The 10,405-nt window shown below is 42.1% G+C and overlaps 1 protein-coding gene across 3 annotated transcripts in view; it reads left to right on the top strand.

The window, feature by feature from the left end:
* Positions 1 to 671: 671 nt before the first annotated feature.
* Positions 672 to 10,405, top strand: part of wscd2 (WSC domain containing 2) — a 41,433-nt gene continuing 31,699 nt past the window's right edge. Inside the window, exon 1 of one of the 3 annotated variants that reach the window (XM_003451643.5) lies at positions 672 to 884. The gene's annotated coding sequence lies outside the window, so the exon portion shown is untranslated. Of the gene's footprint in view, positions 1,196 to 9,482; positions 9,626 to 10,405 lie in introns of those variants that run through there. The other 2 variants (XM_005473340.4, XM_005473342.3) reach the window with 2 other exon arrangements.

Raw genomic sequence — 10,405 nt, 5'->3', positions numbered from 1 at the left:
TGCTCTTTTCATTAAAATCTACATCCTACTCACAGCCAAAATTCAGTTTTATCTTCATCAGTTAACAGGATTTTTTTTCCTAAAACGCACAAGACTTTTTTAGCCTGGATGACTCCTCCATAAAGGTCTTATTGTGCAGACGTGGCTGCACAGTTGCCCTACATGCCACCCTGATTCCTTGGTGTTCATACCTCAACATAACCTCAAAGGTTCATGCTATTTCTTGAGCTGAGGAAACATCTACCTGAAATCCTTTGTGTTTTGTGAGCATTTTGTGCGCCTAACAAATTCAGGCTGCTAGGCAACATGTTGGAAGTTTATCAAGCTTTGGAAAGTGTTTGCTTTCCAAAACTTTGCTTTTCCAAATTATGAAAATGTGCAAAGCAAAACAAAACGAGGCCTTAAAACTGCCTTTTGGAGATCAGCTGAATCCTAAATAAGGATACCCAAACTTTTGGATGCCCGATCCATCGCAGAATATAACCCACGCAGACCGCTTGCATGTGCAAACACTGCACCTGATCCTGAATGAAAATCGCATTTTTTATCAGCTTATCCGCAGGGGAGCGCATCGTCGCCGCGCCGAGTGTCACCTGTGTGGCCCGGAAAGCTTGAGCGTCGGGAGGAGTGCGGGGACTGCTGCGCCTCTGTGTGCTCTGCTGTGTCTCTTTAAGTACAGCAGGCAGTGCTGTTGGTCCGCGTGGGAGCGCAGGGCACACGGTGCGGCGGCACTGCCTCTTCGCCGCGTCAAACAGCCCTCTTCTAATCGGACGGGCGACAGAAACGACAAGTCGACCCACCGCATGCGTTCGCTGTTTGACCCGAACAGATGACTGGAGCCACCGGGGCGAAGAGGGGACTGTTTCAGAGGGGCTCGTCCATTGGTGAGGCCATTAACATTACTCCCTCCTTCTCCTCCGACTGAGAGCTGGAAGCGTGTAGCGGTTCATCTGCACTACAGCAGATTATTGAGCAGCACAGAGAGACTGTACGGGCTAATGGGATTGACAAACTAACATTAGCGCTACAGGGCTTTTCTGAGAGTATGGTGCTCTTCATTTTTGGCCGAGTTATCGTGGATATGAATCATGTCTGAGCCCGAGGGGTGACCATCCATCCTGAGCTGAGTTGCGTCCTGTGAACTGCAACAACACCAAAGCTTGTGTTGAGAGCCTTATTCTGGCTCACGTTCAAGGTAAGCCCGAAGACTACTCACACACACACACACACACACATATATATATATATATATATATATGTGTGTGTGTGTATGTTTTTTTTTGTCCTTTTTCACTGCAGCAGCTCGGAATATGTCCTGCAAAAGCAGCGCTTGCTTGCTTGCTTCGTGTTGGTGTTGCAGAAGTCCTGATGTTCTCGCAGTGCAGCTGCTCTGGAATAGTGATTCAGACCAAAACCACAGCTCAGAAATGGTTTTTGCAGAATTTAACTGTCACTTGTTGAAAAGACAGACCATATGATTTTCTTATACTGAACCGCCGGTACTAAAAATATCCATTTGAACTAGATTTTCGAAGCTATTCTGCTCTTAACATAGTTGCAGACTAACCCAGTGCGGAAGTGCATGTTTTATATTTTTAATGCAACGTCTTCTGCTGTCTCCTCAGCGCGCACTGGTCGCTAAAAATGCGTCAGTCTAACCAGGTGCGCGTCTGGTGGCGACAGTCAGAACCCCTTCAGCATTTGTGTGAAGATCCTGGCGTTTCATTAAAGCCCACCTGCTATTTTTTTGAAGCGCTGCAAACTGAGACTCTGAAAAGAGGCCTGTATTCATAGCCGTGTATTTATTTGGTTTGCCAAACCGATTTTAGTATTTTCAAGGATGTTTGTCTCTGTTCCTGAGGTTATGGGGTTCTTTTAAAGTGTTTCTCTCAAGTGTTTTGCAGTGTACTGAATATTTTTTAGGTTTAGCTCGGTTTGAAAACATTTCCACTGTCTTTTATAAAGTGTACAGGTGAGATTCTGCATCAAGAAACCATAAAATAATACAGTGTAAATGTGTAATTTATATTTAATCATTCATCCTCAGCATTACCAGAAAATTATGCACATTGAGCGACCTCCACTAACCCTCCTTGTTTCTGATGACCTTGTTGTTCACTGTATTGAGAAACTGCTCATTGTGGAGTGTGGAGGTGGGAGAAGAAGAAGAGCGTGGTGGCTGTTAAGATGGATCACAATGCTCAAAAATCAATTGATGAATGGGACTAATTGGTCATGCTGGTGTTTCAGCACTTGTCATGGCAGTAAATAAAAAGCGTAGAGCCTGACAGACCGCTTGTTATGGCACTCAGTTCATAGCTCCTGAATCCAGTCCAAGCTGAATTGATCAATACTGTGGACATCACTGTAAAATATTACCTAACCTTTTCGATTTCACTTTATTTGAGCGGAAACCACTGGAAATCTGCGTTTCTGCTGCATTTGAATATTGTTGTGGTTTCATTTGTGCCAGGCAGAAACCTGCTGATGCTCGTTTAAAAATAAAATCGCATAGATTTTATTGTTGCTAACATTAGCTGTGCTCTCCCACGAGCTCAGTCCTCCCTCAGGCAGAAGTGAACAGACGTCAGGGAAACATGCTGATGGCTGAAATTCATATTTGTACAGCAGTCAAATATTCTGCTGCCGATGCAGTGAATCACCAGGGTCAAAGTCACCGCATTTTGTATCTCCACGATCCCCTTGGTGACCATGAAGATGAAATCCTGAAAGAAAAAATGTTTTCTTTTAAACTTGATGTGGAATATGAATGATCTTCACACACAGGATTAGCTGTGAGAAACCTGAATGTGCTTACATATGAAGTCCTAAGTGTAGCGACTGGGTGGCCGGCGGCAGAGGGAGAAGGCTTTGAATTCCTCCAGCGCTTATTTCTTCACCCTCTTGGCGACCTGTCGGGGACATGCCATGGATCGCATCCAGTGGCCGCAAGTTTTGCAGATCGCCAGAGGAGCCGAGGGGTATCACAGTTTGCGTGCTTGTGCTAGCCATTACAGTGAAGTGAGGGTGGTGCAGCACCACTAGACTGGATGGAGCGCTCCTTTCTGATATATTACCGTCAAGAAAGGATGTCAAGATCCTCATTAGAGCGTCTACAAAAATAGCTTAGCATTAAATACTTGGCTGGTTTCCAACTGTTTATAGTGTCTGACGTTCAAACACACAGTAGTAGTTTCACAGTGAGTGGCATGGATGTGAATACCAAACACAACTAGCGCTGTCCCTTCATGTGTTATGTTTGTCAGTAACTGATTTTTTTTAGTTTCCTTGAAGGAAGAGTTGATTTTAGAAAGAGGATAATCATTAAAACTGTGTTACGGCTGCACAGGCCGAAGGAGTGGGTCACCCTCGCTGTGTGCACATTTCAGCCAGATTTTCAGCTTATACCAGGATTATTCACAACGGCAGACTTCCTCTGTGAGACGTAGCCAGATAATGACAGCCTAGACAGGTGGTGAGGAAATACTGCGAGGCAGACATCAGACAAAGCTGGGAAACCCCGAAATACTAATCTGTAAGTCAAGTGTGGGGGATTTTGTCCAAAGATATTAAATTTGCAGATGCACTTATCAGGCTCAAATAAACTGAAGAAGAAGAAGACAAGCAACCTCGATGTTAAAAGGAAACATCTAGACGATGTAGTCTACCACCTTAAAGTCGATCTGTTTTGTCTCTGTTCTGATGATCAGGTGAAAAAACCTTTCACAGTGCTGACAGTTTGCAGTGAGTGAATATAATGTAAAAACCAATTATATTTTTGAACTCAGAGACCTGCTGTTCAGGCTTTTCTCTCAGACAGACACAGGCACCCTACTGAGGACATGTTTAATCCAACCGAGGCTAATATGAGGCCTCTGTTTGTATCTGTCTGAGTCACAGTGCAAGGTTATGTGCTTGCATGTCGTCGATCTCCTTACATCCTGGCAGACCGAGTGTGTTTTTAACCAGAGACAAGGACATTCAGTAGGCAATTATTGCATACTTTTTATATCTGAATCGGGTGCACAGTGCATAATTATTCTGGCACAGCTAAATATCAGTTGCTCTTTCAGTGTCATATAAACCTTTTTTTGGTTTCTGGAACACGAACCATATTTCTTTTTTTTTTTGCATGTTACTCTTAAGTTATTGTTGAAAATTAAAGTTCGAAGTTCAAATGCGACTGCCAACCTCTCGCGCAATCCAAAAGCAACACCTGCCGTCAAAGAGTGCATTCACCCGTGCAATCAGGTCCTTTAGTTTCCTAACACAGGGTGTATTTTCTCAGCAGATAATTGTAATTAAACAGTTTTTTATTGGCTACATAGATTGGTACTCACCAAGTGTGGAAAGCACGCTCTTCTCTTCTAAAGCTTTGTCCTTGAACTGGAACTATCAAAACATTTACTGTTGTGTCAGGGTCTCGAGCTCCTTGTTTGTTCTCTGTGCCATCAGGCTGCCTCGCTGCTGTCTGATTGCTAACATCTAGTCAGACGGCGTGATGTTGTAGGTGTTTGAGAGAGAGGGTAAATAGAGTGTAAATTGGGTAAAATGGAAACAGATAAGGAGCAGACGATAAGGAGAAAAAGGTGACTTTAAAAGACACATTTTCTGTGGTCTACAGCTGACCTTGAGACTCTGCCTGTCGGCGGGATTAGCACATCACTACTGTAATTGTTCACCTTGAGTAGCAGACCTCCTTGTTCTTTCTTCAACTCGATCCCTGCTTCACAAAAAGCCTTTTGTTGGTGTTAAACTGCTGGGCTCTGTGTTTTATACCTGCTGCCCCAACAGAAGTCCAATCTGGCAACAGGAGAGGCTTTAAATGGGGGAAAAAAATGTAGTTTACTAACTCCACTTTTAGGAACCGGAGGCCAAGATTGCCTGACCGCATGCCTGTGTGCAAGTCTCTGGGTAATGTTCTTGACCTTAAACAAAAAACTGCCTTTTATAGTCCTAAATCAGTTTTTCACATAAAGGTTATTTATAGTCCGATTAAGGAAACTGAGTAATGTGGGAGTTGAGATAACAAGACGTAATTTGTTTACAGTGTCGTTAAAGATATTGGCTACAAAGTATAATTTAATGACAGCAAAACACTGGGATTCTTTGATTAGCTTTATTAGGTCAATAAAGAAGATGTTCCTTCCATTTTCCAGCCCTGTGGTGCTCTCTCAGCATTGGGAACATAACTCCAAGCAGTGTTAGTCAATCTGTAGAAACACATCTATCCACTTCAAGACTGCACCGTAAAGAATTAGACAAGCATTTGCTTTAAAGAGGATGTCAGAAGATTTTGATAAACCCTGTCCCAACAATACTGCAGCACAGCAGCAGGAGCCCCGGTGATAAAGAATCTGAAGGAGTGGAGCCCCCTCCGGGTCTGTCAACTCGTGCAGTCAGTGTCAGCGCTGGCTTCAGATCTCCTTTCAGCATGCTGCTCCCTAATTGGGCTGTCACACTTGCTAGAGAAATTTGTCAGGTTGCTGTAAAATGAACTACTTGGGCAAATCAAAATGTGCATCATTTTGTTCCTCCCCAAACCACCCATCTGCCCGTGAAATAACAGGATACTCGGGTTTTTAAATGGATAAACTACTTTCACTCATTTCCTGTTGGGAATGTGTCATTAAAGGGTAAATACTTGCACTTTTTTTTACCACAGTTGTTTGCTCACTAATTGCATCTCCTGGGATTTCATCTGAAAGATGTGCATCGGTAACCAAGCTGCGCCTATTTATACACGGCACGCCTAAAGTAGGGGCTTATTATTCTTACACTCAGCCTTACATGTTGTTCCATTAATTTCCAGCAGCAAGCAGGATAAGCGGCTAAGTCTATCCCCTTATCAGCTACTTTTCTGAATCTGGCAGTGAGCAGAGCGCGCACACATGAACTCCTCCTCTGTGCTAATGTTCTCCATCTGTCAGTAATGCTGCTCAGGTTGGATGAGATGTTGGGAGCTATCACACGCAGTGACTGCACCACGCCTGGTCAAGCACGAGCCCATCGCCACGCCGTGTCAACCCTCATCACCTCCCCTCTCTCGGTGATGGTGCAGATGTTTCCCAGGTCGCTCGGGGGTGGTAGGATGACTCAGCTCGAGTTTTCACTCGGTGCCTCATCGACTCCCAGTTCAGCCCCTCTCCTCAGTCAACTGGCAACTTAAACGCGATCTGGCTGCACTCAGACTCGGCTCAAAACACATTATTTTCAGTGTAAGGCTCTCGACTCTAGTGGTTCCCGGCCTCTTGAAGAAATTACTTTATGCAGTTATTCTGTGTTATTTCGTTAAGAAAACACTTGCCCTCGCGAATCCACATAAAACATCCTGGAATTGTTCAAGAAGCTCTCCTTTTGTACTGTGCCACTTCAGCTATTTATCCACAACTTTCAGCTGTTTATTTAGACTTCTCTGCTTGCATGCTAAGTAGTTTGCAGCATATGGGAATTCTGTTGTGTCATCTGCACAATTTCTACTTAAATATACTACAGATAAGGCTCAAATCAGTTCCTGCAGTCTCTTGTGTATTTGTTTTTGACCTAACACAGTATGAGTGCATTATCACGTCTATTCTTTTAGAGATATCATCTCCACAACATTTCCCACATGCAGAGCAGTAAATGCAGAAATCATGAGAAGTAACCCGGCCTGGAAATGACTGCTCGAATGTTCAGCACTCTCCTGGATTAACTACAGGGCCTCTTAGAGGGGCTAATCGCTCTCTGTTTATTCCAGACCTTAAAGAATTCATAATCCAAAGTACTCCATGATAAATCTTCGACTCTGTGGGTTTTTTTTGTTTGTTTTGTTTTTTGCTGTGTTTACAGCTTAGTCCGCAGACTTCAGTGGGTCTGTTTCTTCTAATGCACAGTCCCTTAGGGAGGTGGAGATAAAAACCAAAGCTCTTTGCGCCACAAGAAGAAGAAGGAAGGAAGTAAATGTGTATTTGGGGCCCAGGTGACCGGAGCATTTAAATAAATGCAACTGCGTGTTTGAAATGTGAGGATTTCCTTGGGAAAATTACTGAGCACCTCACTGTCGTCACGCAGTTCCTTCATAGATTTCCGTTTCTGTAGCTCACATACTCAGCTGTAAACACAGGCAGCTCTCTTCTTTCTTCCTGTGCTTTAGAGATGTTGTTCCATGTTGCATCAGAGCAACAGTGAAGCACTACTCTATGTGCACATCATATTTTATTCATACAGGCTGCAGCACTGAGGCACGCTCCTTCCTGCGAGCCCAAAGCAAGCAGCTGTCAGAAATCCCCAGATACTGTACCCATTCCTACGTCTACCGTAGCATAAGCCAGTGGGAAAAACAAGAATCTCTAAGATATACTGGTCAGAGTGAAATTCTTGAGACGGTGGGAGAAGATGGGTCTGACGAGCCCCTACCAACCTCATTTTAAATGAACCTGCTTCTTTTTCAACCCTCGAAGCAGAAGGGCTGTGTGCATGGGAGATACCAGCCTCTATCTTTTTTATTAGCCTCAAACAACACTTACATAACAATGCAATAGGATACCACTGCCCTGAAATGCTCTGTCACTTTCAATAATACACAGTGCATCTTGTTATCAGAACAATACAACCCTGCACCACTGCGTCAGCATTTCTCAGACTTCCAAAGGTGCCATAGAAGCGTCCTTTCATTTTATCCTCCGTCCAGTATTTTCATGCATAACTTGCTTACTTTGAATCTATTTATTTAAAACACATACATCTTTTATTCATTAGATTTTGTTTTGTTTTTTTATATCTTTTTTTCACATTTTTGTTTGTGGGATATGTGAAGATTCATAATTACAGTATCCACAGGAAGTGGTCTTCTTTTTATTTCCCAGGCCACTCCTTTCTGGCCAAACAGTGTTTGGCATTTTGTCAGTATGCAGCAAAAACAAGATATCTGCAGATTTAAGGCAGATGGATTCTTTTTCAGCTTTACTTATTTCGGTTTCCATTGTGTTCGTTCCTGTTTCTATTATTTAGAAACCTGGAGACCTGATTTTGACTTGGTTTGGTTTAAATTTTGCACTTTGTACTTATTTGTTTTCTTCATGGTTTTCTAAAGACAAACCCCGTTATTGCATTGCATATCTTCGTTGGGTTAATGCTGAAGTAAGATGTGAAAACTCAAAGTGGGACAAAGCATCAACAACACTTTTTCTTGCCAAAAATCAGTTTTGCAAGCATGCAAAACAAATTCCTGCATAATTTATTTTCGGTTTCTTGGAGTTATTTTCCGTGGCTTAGTTACCCAGACATGCGCCGTAGAAGAATCACCATATTTTGATTATCATGGGCAGATTATTGTGAAAGCATCGTTTTGTTACTTACATTAACATTCCTAGCTGAAGCAAAGATTTATAATTGGAAATATAAAAATATGAGTGGTGGGGAGACAGCAGACTCTTAAAACCCTGCTGCCAATTTAGCAAAATGAATAAACCTCAACTCCTGTGAACCTGACCTAAACCTAAATCTTCACACAATTACCAAGTTGTCACCTTAAAATTTAAATAATTTATGTTATGGTAATTTTGTTGCACATCACAATACTGTGACACAACACTGCATTACCACACACAGACACGCACACACATAATGTAACCTTTCTCTTTCTCTTCCTTTTCTTCAAGGATTTGATTTTCAAACTTTAGTGCCCAGGATGTTGCAAACAGTGGTTATTATCAGTGTTCAGTCATGGGAATATTGAACTGACGGGACCAACAGCGAGGACATCAGAACATCAGCAACTTATCAACAACACCATCATTTGAATAAAAATAGAACGTAAAAGCAGCGAGGCCTCTAACAATCTTCATATCTAATTGGAAAAGATGTGTTGACAGTAGGCCTCTGGTGCTGCTCGACCTTTTGCGCGCAGATTTGCGCGATGCTGATGAGGCACACGGTTCACTACACATTTTGCGAGGCGTGCTCACAGAGCATCCTATTATATGTACGCTCTTCATGTTCCTCAGATGAATGCATCCAGACCACTGCACCCAGCTCACTGCCCTGCGTAATTGTTCACACCGAACAGCTCATCAAAAACTGCTAAACAGCTTGTGTACAGCAGCGCTCCACCACAGACGAGCAGACTGTTGTCATGCTATCCTTTCATTATCTTTTTTGTAAAGTAAAATAAAGTCAGTCGGTACGAGGCTGCTGTGATGTTCAGTGCAGATAAGTTGCTGTTTTGACACTCCACCAGTATGGGTGTCAGTTACTTGAGATTCTGCTGTGGGTTGTTTGTGTAGGTGGTAAACGCAATATAGACTTCTGCAATACTAGCAGCAAGAGAACATTTCTCCACTGAAGTGAGAAAATAATTTTCAGTCATGATTCAAAACATATGCTTTGGCTGTATAAACCTCTGCTCTGCTGGGGCTGCGGTCTGTGCAAACACTGTAAATTGAAAACATTGATGGGTTTTTTTGTGGTTTATTTCCACATATATAACTACTCAACTGTCACTGCAATCTCATAAGGAACTTAGCTCAAGATGTTTGCTGTTTAACTTTGTCGAATTGCAAAACGGATCATTTCATCCGGTTTCTGGGAAAACGTATGCTTTTATGTAGTGGACTCCAGCTGAGTGTTTACAAAGGATTTTAAGGTACGTTTTGCATTTATTTGCTTCTACTCCGATATATATTTCCCAGAAAATGTCACACTTTTTACTTTACTAACTGGCACCTATTTAGGTTCAGATTTCATAGATAAAGTATATTATTAACAAATGCAATATAATGTATTTCTGCAGAGACTGCAGATTAGCTTCTACATTAATCAGATGGAAGGGTGAAATGTAGCGTACGCTCTAAATAACAATGCAATAATATGACATTCATCGTATATATTTTGTGTAATGATACTTGGAAAAATTGGAATGAGGGACGTTTCACATGCATTGAAATGTTAGGCAACAAACATGCCTGTGTAGTTTTTGCTCCCGCTGAAGAAAATGAGAATTTTTCTTAATCTAAAAAGGACATAAAATGACAGAATGAAGTGGAAAAATACCACATACTCGAGTCTTTTACAGAATCCTGTTGTTTGTTGAGCTTCATGCTGAGACAGCAGCTTGCAGTTTCAAGATTTTATATCTGCCGAAGTCATCCCAGCATGTGGTGCAATGGACAGGATCACCTTTTATAGTCCATACAGCTTGCTGAGTAACCTTTTTAATCATGTTGGGAGTGTTCCAGACATATGTAACACTCAAAGGTCAAAGTCTTAATTTATTTAAAAAAAAAATCTAATCAATACATTTGAAATGATTTCTTCAGGTGACAGCAGTTTCAGCTGCGTAGGGTTTAGGCCACAAGAACCAGAAAAGACTTCAGAATACAGGAAGTGAGATTTTGTTAATACCTATGGCGTAAAAACAAAAGTG

This window comes from Oreochromis niloticus, linkage group LG12 (genome assembly GCF_001858045.2).
Source record: "Oreochromis niloticus isolate F11D_XX linkage group LG12, O_niloticus_UMD_NMBU, whole genome shotgun sequence".
Classification (NCBI taxonomy): domain Eukaryota; kingdom Metazoa; phylum Chordata; class Actinopteri; order Cichliformes; family Cichlidae; genus Oreochromis; species Oreochromis niloticus.
This window is presented reverse-complemented; position numbering and strand designations above follow the sequence as displayed.